Here is an 11,150-nt window from a genome sequence, read left to right on the forward strand (position 1 = left end):
GCAGAGCCCTGTCAGTGAACGTCCGAGGCGCTGCATTCACGCAACAATCCAGTTTTCAGGCTCCAAGTGTGGAATAGCACTCCCATCTTTTCGGAGACACAACTGTTGAATCTCCTGCGCGAAGCCAGCAAAACGGATCAATTCGACGCCCAAAGGTGTCGTGTGAATTGGTTCAGAAGCGTGTCGGGCCCCGCTGATGGCAAGACTCTGGTGATCTGGGCAATCCCGGATCCCTTCTTCCGTTCAAAACTGCTGGCAGATCCCACACAAGCTGCCTTTGAAGGAACTGCCTCTTTCACTCTGCAAAAAGAAAAAAAAAAGCAGAATTCACTCTGCATTTCAGCTACTCTGTTTTTTCCCATGGTAACGGTTTCCCGTCTCGTCCCATCGACCATGAAAAATTGGATTTGCTCTGGGAGATCAACTGAGATCAACTTCACTTCTGAGGCTTTGGGGGCAGGGGGGAGGTCTGCCTGCTGGTGGCGGGGGGGGGGGAACGTCCCGCATCGTCCCGCTTCAGTGTAACCTTGGTGCAAAATACTACAGGTAGTCCTCAACATATGGCCACAATTGAGCCCAACATTTATGTGGCTGAGAGAGAAATTTGTCTGGAATGGTAGAGGGATTCCTGCCTGAGCAAGGGGTTGGACTAGAAGACCTCCAAGGTCCCTAACAACTCTGTTACTATTCTTATTATTACATTTGTTTTGCCCTGTTTTCAACTTTTCTTTACCACGTTTGTTAAGCGAATCGCTGCAGTTCTTAAAATCAGGAACCCGATCGTTAAAATGAATCTGGCTTCCGGTCAGAAGGTCGCAAAAGGGGATTACGTGTAGACCTTCCAGGATGCTACAGCCGTCGTAAATGTGAGCCAGTTGCCAAACGTCCGAATGTAAATCACCTGACCCCACGGGGATGGTATAATGGTCGTTAAGGGTGAAAAAACGGGTCATTGGTTACTTTTTTCAATGCCGGTCACTAAATGGAACAGTTGTAAGTTGAAGATTACCTGAATTTGATTTTCTTTGCGTGGCTGGGGGGGGGTGTCGAGAGGGACGCTCCGCTGAACGAGAAAAAAGGAAAGAAAGATAACTCTGTTTCCTCCTCCTTTGGCAAATGTTTCGGGCACCGTTTCAAAGAGACGGTCTCTCAGTGACCAAACCACAGGGGGAAAACAAAAGTGGAGATGACCAGAGCCGTAGCCCACCCACCGCTGTCGAAATAAAAGGATTTCAAATCCCTGACTAGGCTGGTTACTTGGTGTGTCTTTACGTGGGTTGAAGGAATAGGAATAGAATGGAATAGAATAATGAAAGAACAAACTAGAATAGAACAGAATAGAATAGAACAGAATATAGAACAGAATAGAATAGAACAGAATAGAATAGGGAATAAGAAAGAATAGAATAGAAATACAGAATATAATAGAATAATGAAAGAATGAAATAGAATAGAACAGAATAGAATAGAACAGAATATAATAGAGAATTAGTAGAATGGAATAGAATAGGGAATAAGAAAGAATAGAATAGAAATACAAAGTACTGTATAATAGAATAATGAAAGAATGAAATAGAATAGAACAGAATATAGAATAGAATAGAACAGAATATAATAGAGAATTAGAATAGAATAGGGAATAAGAAAGAATAGAATAGAAATACAGAATATAATAGAATAATGAAAGAATGAAATAGAATAGAACAGAATATACAATAGAATAGAACAGAATATAATAGAGAATTAATAGAATAGAATAGAATAGAATAGAATAGGGAATAAGAAAGAATAGAATAGAAATACAGAATATAATAGAATAATGAAAGAATGAAATAGAATAGAACAGAATATAGAACAGAATAGAATAGGGAATAAGAAAGAATAGAATAGAAATACAGAATATAATAGAATAATGAAAGAATGAAATAGAATAGAACAGAATAGAATAGAACAGAATATAATAGAGAATTAGTAGAATAGAATAGGGAATAAGAAAGAATAGAATAGAAATACAGAATACTGTATAATAGAATAATGAAAGAATGAAATAGAATAGAACAGAATATAATAGAGAATTAGAATAGAATAGAATGGGGAATAAGAAAGAATAGAATAGAAATACAGAATATAATGAAAGAATGAAATAGAACAGAACAGAACATAGAACAGAATAGAATAGAATAATAGAGTTGGGAGGGACCTTGTAGGTCATCTAGTCTAATCCCCTGTCTAAGCAGGAGACCTTATAGGTTCTCCTGCTTGAGCAGGGGGGGCTGGACTGGAAGACCTCCACGGTCCCTTCCAGCTCTATTCTATTCTGAAATTATTAGCCCTGTCAGTTTTGCACCGAATTTTAATTTGAGGGCAGTCTCCAAATCTGGCAGGGGGAGGTAGACTTAGGCTTCCTCCCCGCAGATCTAATCGTGGAGAGAAGGTGGGTGTGCAAGGAAACAGCGTGCAGAAAAAAAAGAGTGCCAAGAAGAAAGGAATACGGCTTTTAAGCAATGCACGATGCTCGATCCCTTAATTATTCATCATGGAAGTGGGGGGAAAAAGAACAACTGTTCGCTCTGTAATTGATTCTCACCATGGCCGGAGGACGAACAGATGGGCCCAGTTATTTGGAAATAAGTAGTTTTCCCTCAGATGGTGGCCACCGGTGAGCCGGTGCTATGATCCTCTGTGGCCTCCAAGCATCCTTTTTTTTTCTCCCCAGGGTTCCCATGGCGATGGTTGCAGAGCAACGAGGAGGCAGAGGGGACCAAGCTTGGTTCCTTAGCATTATTCTTTCAGGAAGGTCCAATTCCTGGCAATTTCATTCCTCTGAAACCATGGCTGAACTTGTCTCCACGATGCTTTATAATTTTCTGGGGTCTCCCATCCAAAAATAGGCCCAGCCTAGCCCTGCTTAGGTTTTTTTTCCCCCACCCAACAACATTACTCGGGATGATGCTATAAATCCAGGCTGAAATGCATACGGAGGAACGTGAATTTCACAATAACAATAATTATTTTTTTTTTAAAAAAAAGTCTCCGCTCCCATGGGGCTTCTTGTATTACTCCTGCAGAATAGCAAGTGGAGGTGAGTAAATGAAGAGGCACGAATGGTCCTCCCTTCTGGAAAAGGGGATGGGATTGGTCTCTTCTGGAAAAAAGGCAGATGATACCCTTATGCTAAAAGCTTTAGCAGAGGATTAGCGTTCTGAGATAAATCTCTTGGGGATAATAGAGAAGGTGAGAGGGGATCAGAAGGGAAATTGGAATTAAGGTTGGTTTCTAAATTTTCTTATCTGCTGAGCAGTTCCTGTATACTGGAGAGCAAGAGGGACAATGTCTAAATTTGAGTAGGTATCTATATTCCTTCCTTCCTTCTCTCTCTGTCATCTGTCTATATCTTTTTCTTCTTTCCTTCTTTATCTACCTGCCTATCAACTCCTGTCTGTCTATCTGTCTCCTTTCTTCCCCCACTCTTTCATCTATCTTTTCTTCCTTCTTTATCTACCTACCTATCAAATCCTGTCTATCATCTGTCTCCTTCCTTCCTTCCTTCCTTCCTTCCTTCCTTCCTTCCTTCCTTCCTTCTCCTCCTTCCTCTCTCTGTCATTTGTCTAAATATTTTTCTTCTATCTCCCTTCATCCCTCCCTCCGTGGCCTTTTCATCCTTTCAGTCCAGCCTTAAGTCTTTGACCGTGGGAATAACATTCCCTCTGGAACCGCTGGCTAACCAGGATGGCTCCTCCTGCCAGCAAGGAACTAACTTCTACTTCTGATCAAAGGTCAATGTGGAAAAAAAAAGTTTCCCAGAAAAATCTCCCTTTTTCAGCCTCACAAAGCCGAGCCGAAGAATTGGAAATAAAAAGTTTTTAAACTATTCCTAGAAATTCTCCCCCTGACACTCCCAGAAAATGGATTGAATCCATACTGCTTTTCTTCTTGTTGTTGTTGTTTTAAGTGCTGCTTTTGTGTATTTCATTGATCTTTCAAGCTTGGATCCGAATCAGACGGAGACGGTTCCGCCCGGCGTCTGCTTCCAATAAACGAGCAGTTTGCAAAATGGATTCCGATAGATCACCCAGGCCGACTGCATCAAACCATCCTTTTTTTTAATTGATACAATTGGAGGCCGAAATTACCCTCGTTTAGCGGGACACCTCTGGAGTGAGCTATGCCCCATTTTCCGGCTTTTCCGGCCACCGTTGTTAAGTGAAACTCTACAGTTTTTAAGTTAGTAACCCGGTTGTTAAGTGAATCGGGGTTGTCAGGTCGGAAAAGGGGAAAAGCTGCCTGGGTGACTTTAGGCCAATCACCAGGTGACGGTGAGTTCTAGTTCTGCCTTGGGCATGAAAGCCAGCTGGGTGACTTTGGGCCAGTCATAAGGCTGGACACAGACTGCAGCCCCCATTGGAATATTTGAGCGGGGTATGTGTGTACCTGAGCCCATGCTTGCCTCTTGTATCATACAATACACAAACGCGTGCGCGCGCACACACACACACACACACACACAGATCTCTGGAATTTTTTTTTGTAAAAAAAAAGGAAGATTGATGGAAAGCCCTCGGGCGCCCTCTAGTGGTATAAAGTTTCCACTGCACATTTAGGAGCCCTGGACATCCTTGATGGTGAGAGCTACTTAACTCAGACTTTAATGCCCCAAATCTCAGAATAAATAATCAAACCACATTGTGCAATCTCAGGCCAGAATAGATGCAGGTTGCCAGGAGAGAAAATCCGTTGTGCGGATGGCTTCACCTAGGGGGGGGGGAATCCCTCCGTAGCTTCAAGAGGCAACCGAAAATAAGTCTTAAAAGATTTAGACAAAGCCATGCAAAATATTGGTGGGCATCCCTGGGTTAGGATCACAACTGGGAGCAGAATTCTCTGTGGCCACCCAAGGCAGCTGTTAAGGAAGTCACGCTTCGTTTTGTCACCTTTTTGTTAACGGTGGTTAAGCCAATCACTGCAGCTCTTGTGTGTCACGTATTAACAACCGCGTGGTTGTTAAACAAAGATGGCTTCCTTGTGGGAAGCCATCTGGGAAGGTCGCAGATGTGGATCGCATGATTTTTGACCCCAAGATGCTGCAACGGTTGTAAATGTGAGGACCGGTGGCTTTATTACAGACGTTTCGTGACCCAACTAGGGAACGCCATCAGTGCTAGAAGGGAGTGGGGTTTACAGACAGCAGGAACACCAAGGACCCCACAGTCCTCCTCCTCAATTCTCCCCCCCCTCTCTTCTAGCACTGATGACATTCCCTAGTTGGGTCACGAAACGTCTGGAAGAAAAAACACCAAGCTCGGAGAACCCCGAGGATCCTGCAAAAATTCAAAGGCTTGTTTTTCAGCCTGCCTCCGTTGGCTCGTTCAGGCAATGCAGTGGCTCTCCGCCCAGGAAAATATGCATCTTCCCAAGAGCAGAGAAGGCCAGCCAGGCATCCCTCCAGCCTCATCCGTCGCTCCCTTATCTCCGCTCGCTTAACTCAGCATTTTTCTGCCCCCCCCCAAACGTCTCTGATTTCACCCAGCTGTCTCCTCTGCCCTGTGTCCCAGCTGGAGCACACACACACACCCCGAGGCTTTTAAGCAACCTCACTCTGTCTGCTTTGCAATTCCAGAAACCCAGATTCTTGCCTAGCCTGTCACCCCTAATCAAGCCGAGATAGGTCCGGTCTGACCAGGATCTCAGCTGCCAGGGGTGACGTATTGCAGATGTGTTCCTTCCTGCACCGTCCCCGGGGACTTCAATCGTTGCAAAGTCAGCTGGGAGGGGGAGAGAAAAATTGCTTGCAAGATTTGGAGAATCATTTTTTCCTCTTTTCTGCTGATTTCTACAGGAACAATAACAGAGAGTGTACAGGGGAGAAGGGAGGGGGCGGGATAGAGAAGAACAAAAGCCAGAGCCGTTTCTCTTTTGGCATGTGTGAATTTTTTTTATTATTATGTTTATAATATAGCACACAAAAGTAAATAGGAGGGTAGGGAAAACTGGGGGGAAGCCAGGGGGGAAAGAGTTGGGGGGGGGGGAAAAAGGCATTGACTTCTGATTCCCTTTGGTGCAGTAGAATAAAACATTAATATCAGACCTCAACTTTTTACTTTCACATAATAGCCTAAACTAGCCATTCCGATAACAGATAGCAGATCTAGCTAATCGGTAAAACCCAAAATCAACGTTTCATTAGTATTATTTTTTTTAACACCTCAAGCACAAAGTCCAGAAGCGGTTTCCACACGTAGAAATAAAAGCATTATTCTAATAAAACTTGGACCCTTTTCCTCCGAGATTAAAGGGGGAGGTGTGGGGAGAAAACACAGCCCTGCCTGCCACAACGTGGATTTTATTTTTATTTTTTTGGTGGAGAATTTGGAACTTGGCTCTATTTACAGCGCTGATGGCTTCCAGATGTCCAGCAGGCCCAAATTTGGTGTCAGCAAAAGAGCCAGCGAGAAAGAGAGAGAGAGAGAGAGAGAGAGAGAGAGAGAGAGAGAGAGAGAGAGAGAGAGAGAGAGAGAGAGAGAATTTATCTAGTCCCTGAGAAACAAGGTGCGTGGAAAGATAGGAAGGAAATAAAGTCTGACCCCAAAAAGAACAAAAAGGGGGAATTAAGAAGGGTGGAGAACAATGGAAAGGAGAGAGAGAGAGAGAGAGAGAGAGAGAGAGAGAGAGAGAGAGAGAGAGAGAGAGGGAGAGAGAGAGAGAGATTGTGTGATTAATGAGTGAGATCAAGGATGGGAAACGACCAGAGGTAATGCGGAGATTAAAAATGGACAGATCGATCTGTACCCTTTTGTTGTTCCGAAGTGGATCCTTGCAGAAATTTGTGGAAAGCGGCTACTGGATCTTCGGAGCAAGAAAGTTGGCTACATCCCAGCTCAATTGCTCCCCCAGGAATGGGGTTGGCCCTGGGCGTCTGGAAAAGACTCCCGTTGACCTTTGTGGCGATTCGTGCAGATTCCTCGCTCCGCCAGAAGCCGAGCACGTCATCGTGCAAAAACCCGAGTGGATTCCCTCGGGATCTGAAAAAGGATGCTAGATTGAAGACCCACCTGGGAAGGGAGTCCCCCTCATCCCTCACTGCCATAAAGCCTGCGTGGCCACACCTTGTCCATTCTCGAAATCGAGACTCTGAGTCAGCGTCCATCAGCTTGGGAAAAATCCCCACGAGCGACAGGAACAAAAGAGACACAGACAAAACGTTAACGGCCCATTGTGGGTTTTGGATGAGCAGTATGGGATTTGAAGTCCCTCTATGAGCTACACAACAGCCTCCCAAACTCCCGCAGAGAAGACCAAGGGCCTTTCCCAACCCAACCTTCCCGTAGAAAAGCCAAACGGTTTTCCAGAATTGCAACTCGCCGCAGCATGAACACACCCTGGCAAGCCATCTTGTCGATGATGGCTACTTGGCTCAACCATCTGTTCCTCTAAAGATCCTTAAAGGTCCTCTTTGAGATCTTCTGATAGTCACCTTCTGGTGCTTTGGGCCACCGGAGACTCCAGTTTTTTTCCCCCCGAGCCATCTATCCGCTTGGATCCCTGAGCCAAGGGTTGGACTAGAAGACCTCCAAGGTCCCATCCAATTCTGTTACTCTGTTATCAAACTGAGTTGACCGGTGATGGAGGCCATTTCCTTCTCGGCTGCCTTATGGTCAATTCTCCAACTGCGTGGTTCAGCCAGCTTTAGGATTCTTCTAGAAGAAGGATAAACCCAGGCTGACCGTTGATCCTGGTTTAGCGAATGGGTTTAAGACAACCCAGTTAACAGCTCCTGGACAGGAGTTCTAGATTAGCAATAAAACTCTGTTCGTGCCCAAGTAGACCGTTACTCCTTCATGATAGATCAAACTAAGAAAACCAAGCCACACGGATCAGACCAACAAGGAGCCAATTTAGTGACCATTCAAAGTTACAACTGCGTGGAAAAAACGGGAATTAGGACCGTTTTTCATACTTAATGACCGTCGCCGGCCATGTGATGAAAATTCAGACGCTTGGCAATGGGCTCATGTTTACGACGGTCGCAGTGTGTCCCGGGGTCACATGATCCCCCTTTTGCGATCTTCTGACAAGCCGAGGTTGCTAACTTAACAACTGCAATGATTCGCTTAACAAATGTCTCGCTTCTCAACAGACATTTTGGGCTCAGATATGGCCGTTAAGCTTAGGACTAGCTGTATTTTTTTATATATATATTTTTTTGCCAGCTTAAAAGGCCAGCGAAGGGCCGTTCGACTTGGCCCCGACCTTGGAGAAAAATAAGAAATCTGTGGTTTCCCCCACCCCCACCCCTTCCTGTCAGATTTATGATTTGCAATTTGCAAGCTATTCCGGCGGTGCCCTCTCATTGGTTTGGCTTCTCCGAATCTCCCATCCCTCTGGATTTTAACGGCCAGAATGATTCCATCCGTCTGGTGTCCAGTCACCCGAGGGATCTGGGCAGTCCGGGCCTACCAGCACAAAATGTGAAGGTCACTTTGCCCACGTCACAGTAGCAATACGAAGGGCGTCCGAGAATCGGACCACAGCGTGGCGCGACCTTGTTTGAAAACATTCCAGGACGAAAAGCAAAACTTTCAAAAGGAAGGAGAATGAGGGGGGAAAGGGAATCACCAGGAGACGGCGAGTTCTAGTTCTACTTTAGTCAAGAAAGCAAGTTGGGTGACCTTGGGCCAATCACCGGGAGACGGTGAGTTCTAGTCCCGCCTTAGGCATGAAAGGCAGCTGGGTGTCTTTGGGCCAATCACGGGGAGACTGGGAATTCTAGTCCTGTCTTAGAAATGAAAGCCGGCTGGGTGACTTTGGGCCAATCACCGGGAGACGGTGAGTTCTAGTCCCGCCTTAGGCATGAAAGGCAGCTGGGTGTCTTTGGGCCAATCACCAGGAGCCTGGGAATTCCTGCACGAGACACAAAGCCAGCTGGGCACCCTTGGGCACCCTTTTTCTCCGCCCCAAGAAGGAAGCAACGGCAACCCCTTTGTGCAATCTTGCCAAGAAAACGGCAAGTTCCCAGCAATCCAAAAACCGATTTGAAGGCACACACAAAAACACACACACACACACACACACACACACACACACAGACACAAAACACCCTCCTCTCAGGGAAGAATCTCCCACTGCCCACTACTCACTCGAGGGCTTTGCTTGCCATCCCACCCACCCTCCCCAAAAGCATCATATCAAATAAAGTCGCATTCTTCTTCTGCTGACTCGGTCAAACGCTCTCTCTCTCTCTCTCACACACACACACACACACACACACATACTTCTTCACTGTGACCCTTTCCACTTTCAGCCCCGCTGCCAAAAAACCAGCGTGGGACAGACGGGAGGGGGCTGGGGGACCCACACAGCAGACAACTATTCCCTGACACAGCGGAAAAATTGTGTTTTCCCCCCACCACCACCCCTTCTGTCTTTTTTTTTTTTGTCTGCAGTTCTGGATTTTAGCTGGCAGAGGAATTTTGTGTCAATCTGCAAAGCCAGGCTCATGGGGGGGGGGGGCTAATCCCCCCCTCTTCCCCCCCATCACACATTCCACCAAGCAGGCATGCACAGACACACACACACACACACACACACACACACACACAAACACAAAATACACATCCACGTTTCGTCCATTGGGGAATCCCTGGAGCTAAATCAGATTTGGCCATTTGAGGTGTCGAAGGAAGGTGGTCCTTGACTTATGTCCAAAATTTCCGTCGCTAAGCGAGACCTCGGTTAAGCGAGCTTTTGCCCCGTTTCGTGACCTTCCTTGCTTGCAGTTGTGAAGGGAATCACTGTGAATAATGGTATTGATTGCTTTTTTTTTCCAGCGCCGTTGTAACTCAACTTGCTAAATGGATGGTTGCAAGTCAAGGACGGAATAACAGAGGTGGGAGGGACCTTGGAGGTCTTCTATACCAACCCTCTGATTGAGCAGGATGCCCATTTCAGTCAGAATCCATTCTTGAAAACCTCCAGGGATGGAGCACCCACAACTTCTGGAGGCAAGGAGTTCCACTGGCCAATTGTTCTCCCGGTCAGGAAATTCCTCCTTAGTTCTAGGTTGCTTCTCTCCTTGATTGGTTTCCTTAGCCTGGTCTGATGGCTGAGCCCCCCCCCCCCCATCCCAGCCTCTCTGCCCCCCCCCTTCTTATTCACAAAGACATCCCTTCAAAGAGAATCTCAGATCTGAATGCAATTCAATCGCCGAAATTTCCTCCTTGTCTTTAGTTGCTTGAGAAGCCTTGGACGGGTACCCCAATCCTTTAATTTAATTTAATTTAATTTAATAATTTAATTTGTATACCGCCCTTCTCCCGAAGGACTCAGGGCGGTGAACAGGGCAATACATAATAAAAAACAGGATACAAAAATTAAAAAGTGATTAAACAACTATGCCTGTAGTAATTGATACATATTAAAAGTTAAAACTAATTATAAAAAAAAAAACCAACCCCATCCCTTCAGACCAGGCCAGCTTGTTCAAAGCTTTGACTCATGGCGGGGAGGAGGGGTTGTTGGGCTGGCCTCCCAACCTTGAAGGGTCTCTCTCATGAGTGAGTTGCCTCACCAACATTCACCCCCCACTCATCCTCCCCCAGGGACCAGAGGAACGTCTTGCAAGCTTGGGTGAAAGGTTGAGTCACCAAAGACGATGAACTCAGCTGGAAACGCTGCCTGGGGCCTTTTGTTTCGCGGTCAGGGGGTCACCAGCGGCATCCGAGAAGGGTTGTGACTCACAAGCCCACAAGGAACGGGCTTACAAAGAGGCAGGCGACCCAACTTGTGCAGTTGCTGACCAGCTAGGAGAAAAGGAACTCTTGGGTGGCAGCCTGAGGTGAAGCCCCAAGGGAAGGTCAGGAGATGGCCACCGTGGTTCTCCAGGGACGGCCTGCTCTGGATAGCAGAGAGTTTTCCCTAGCTCAGGAGTGACCCCTGGGGTCCTTGGTGCCCTCTGAGCTGGCTTGTTTTCCTGCAGACGTTTCAGGAGCCAGCTGTGCCAACAGCAAAACCGGTTGGCATCGTGTTCCTGCTTTGCAAAAAACCAGCTGGCAAGGTCCTCTGACGTTGGGACAATCCATTTTGTCCTTCTGGACAGGCAGAAGCTTCACCTGGGCACTGAAGATTTAGAATAGAATAGAATAGAATATGGAATG

The sequence above is a fragment of the Vipera ursinii genome (assembly GCF_947247035.1).
Source record: "Vipera ursinii genome assembly, chromosome: 15".
Lineage (NCBI taxonomy): Eukaryota > Metazoa > Chordata > Lepidosauria > Squamata > Viperidae > Vipera > Vipera ursinii.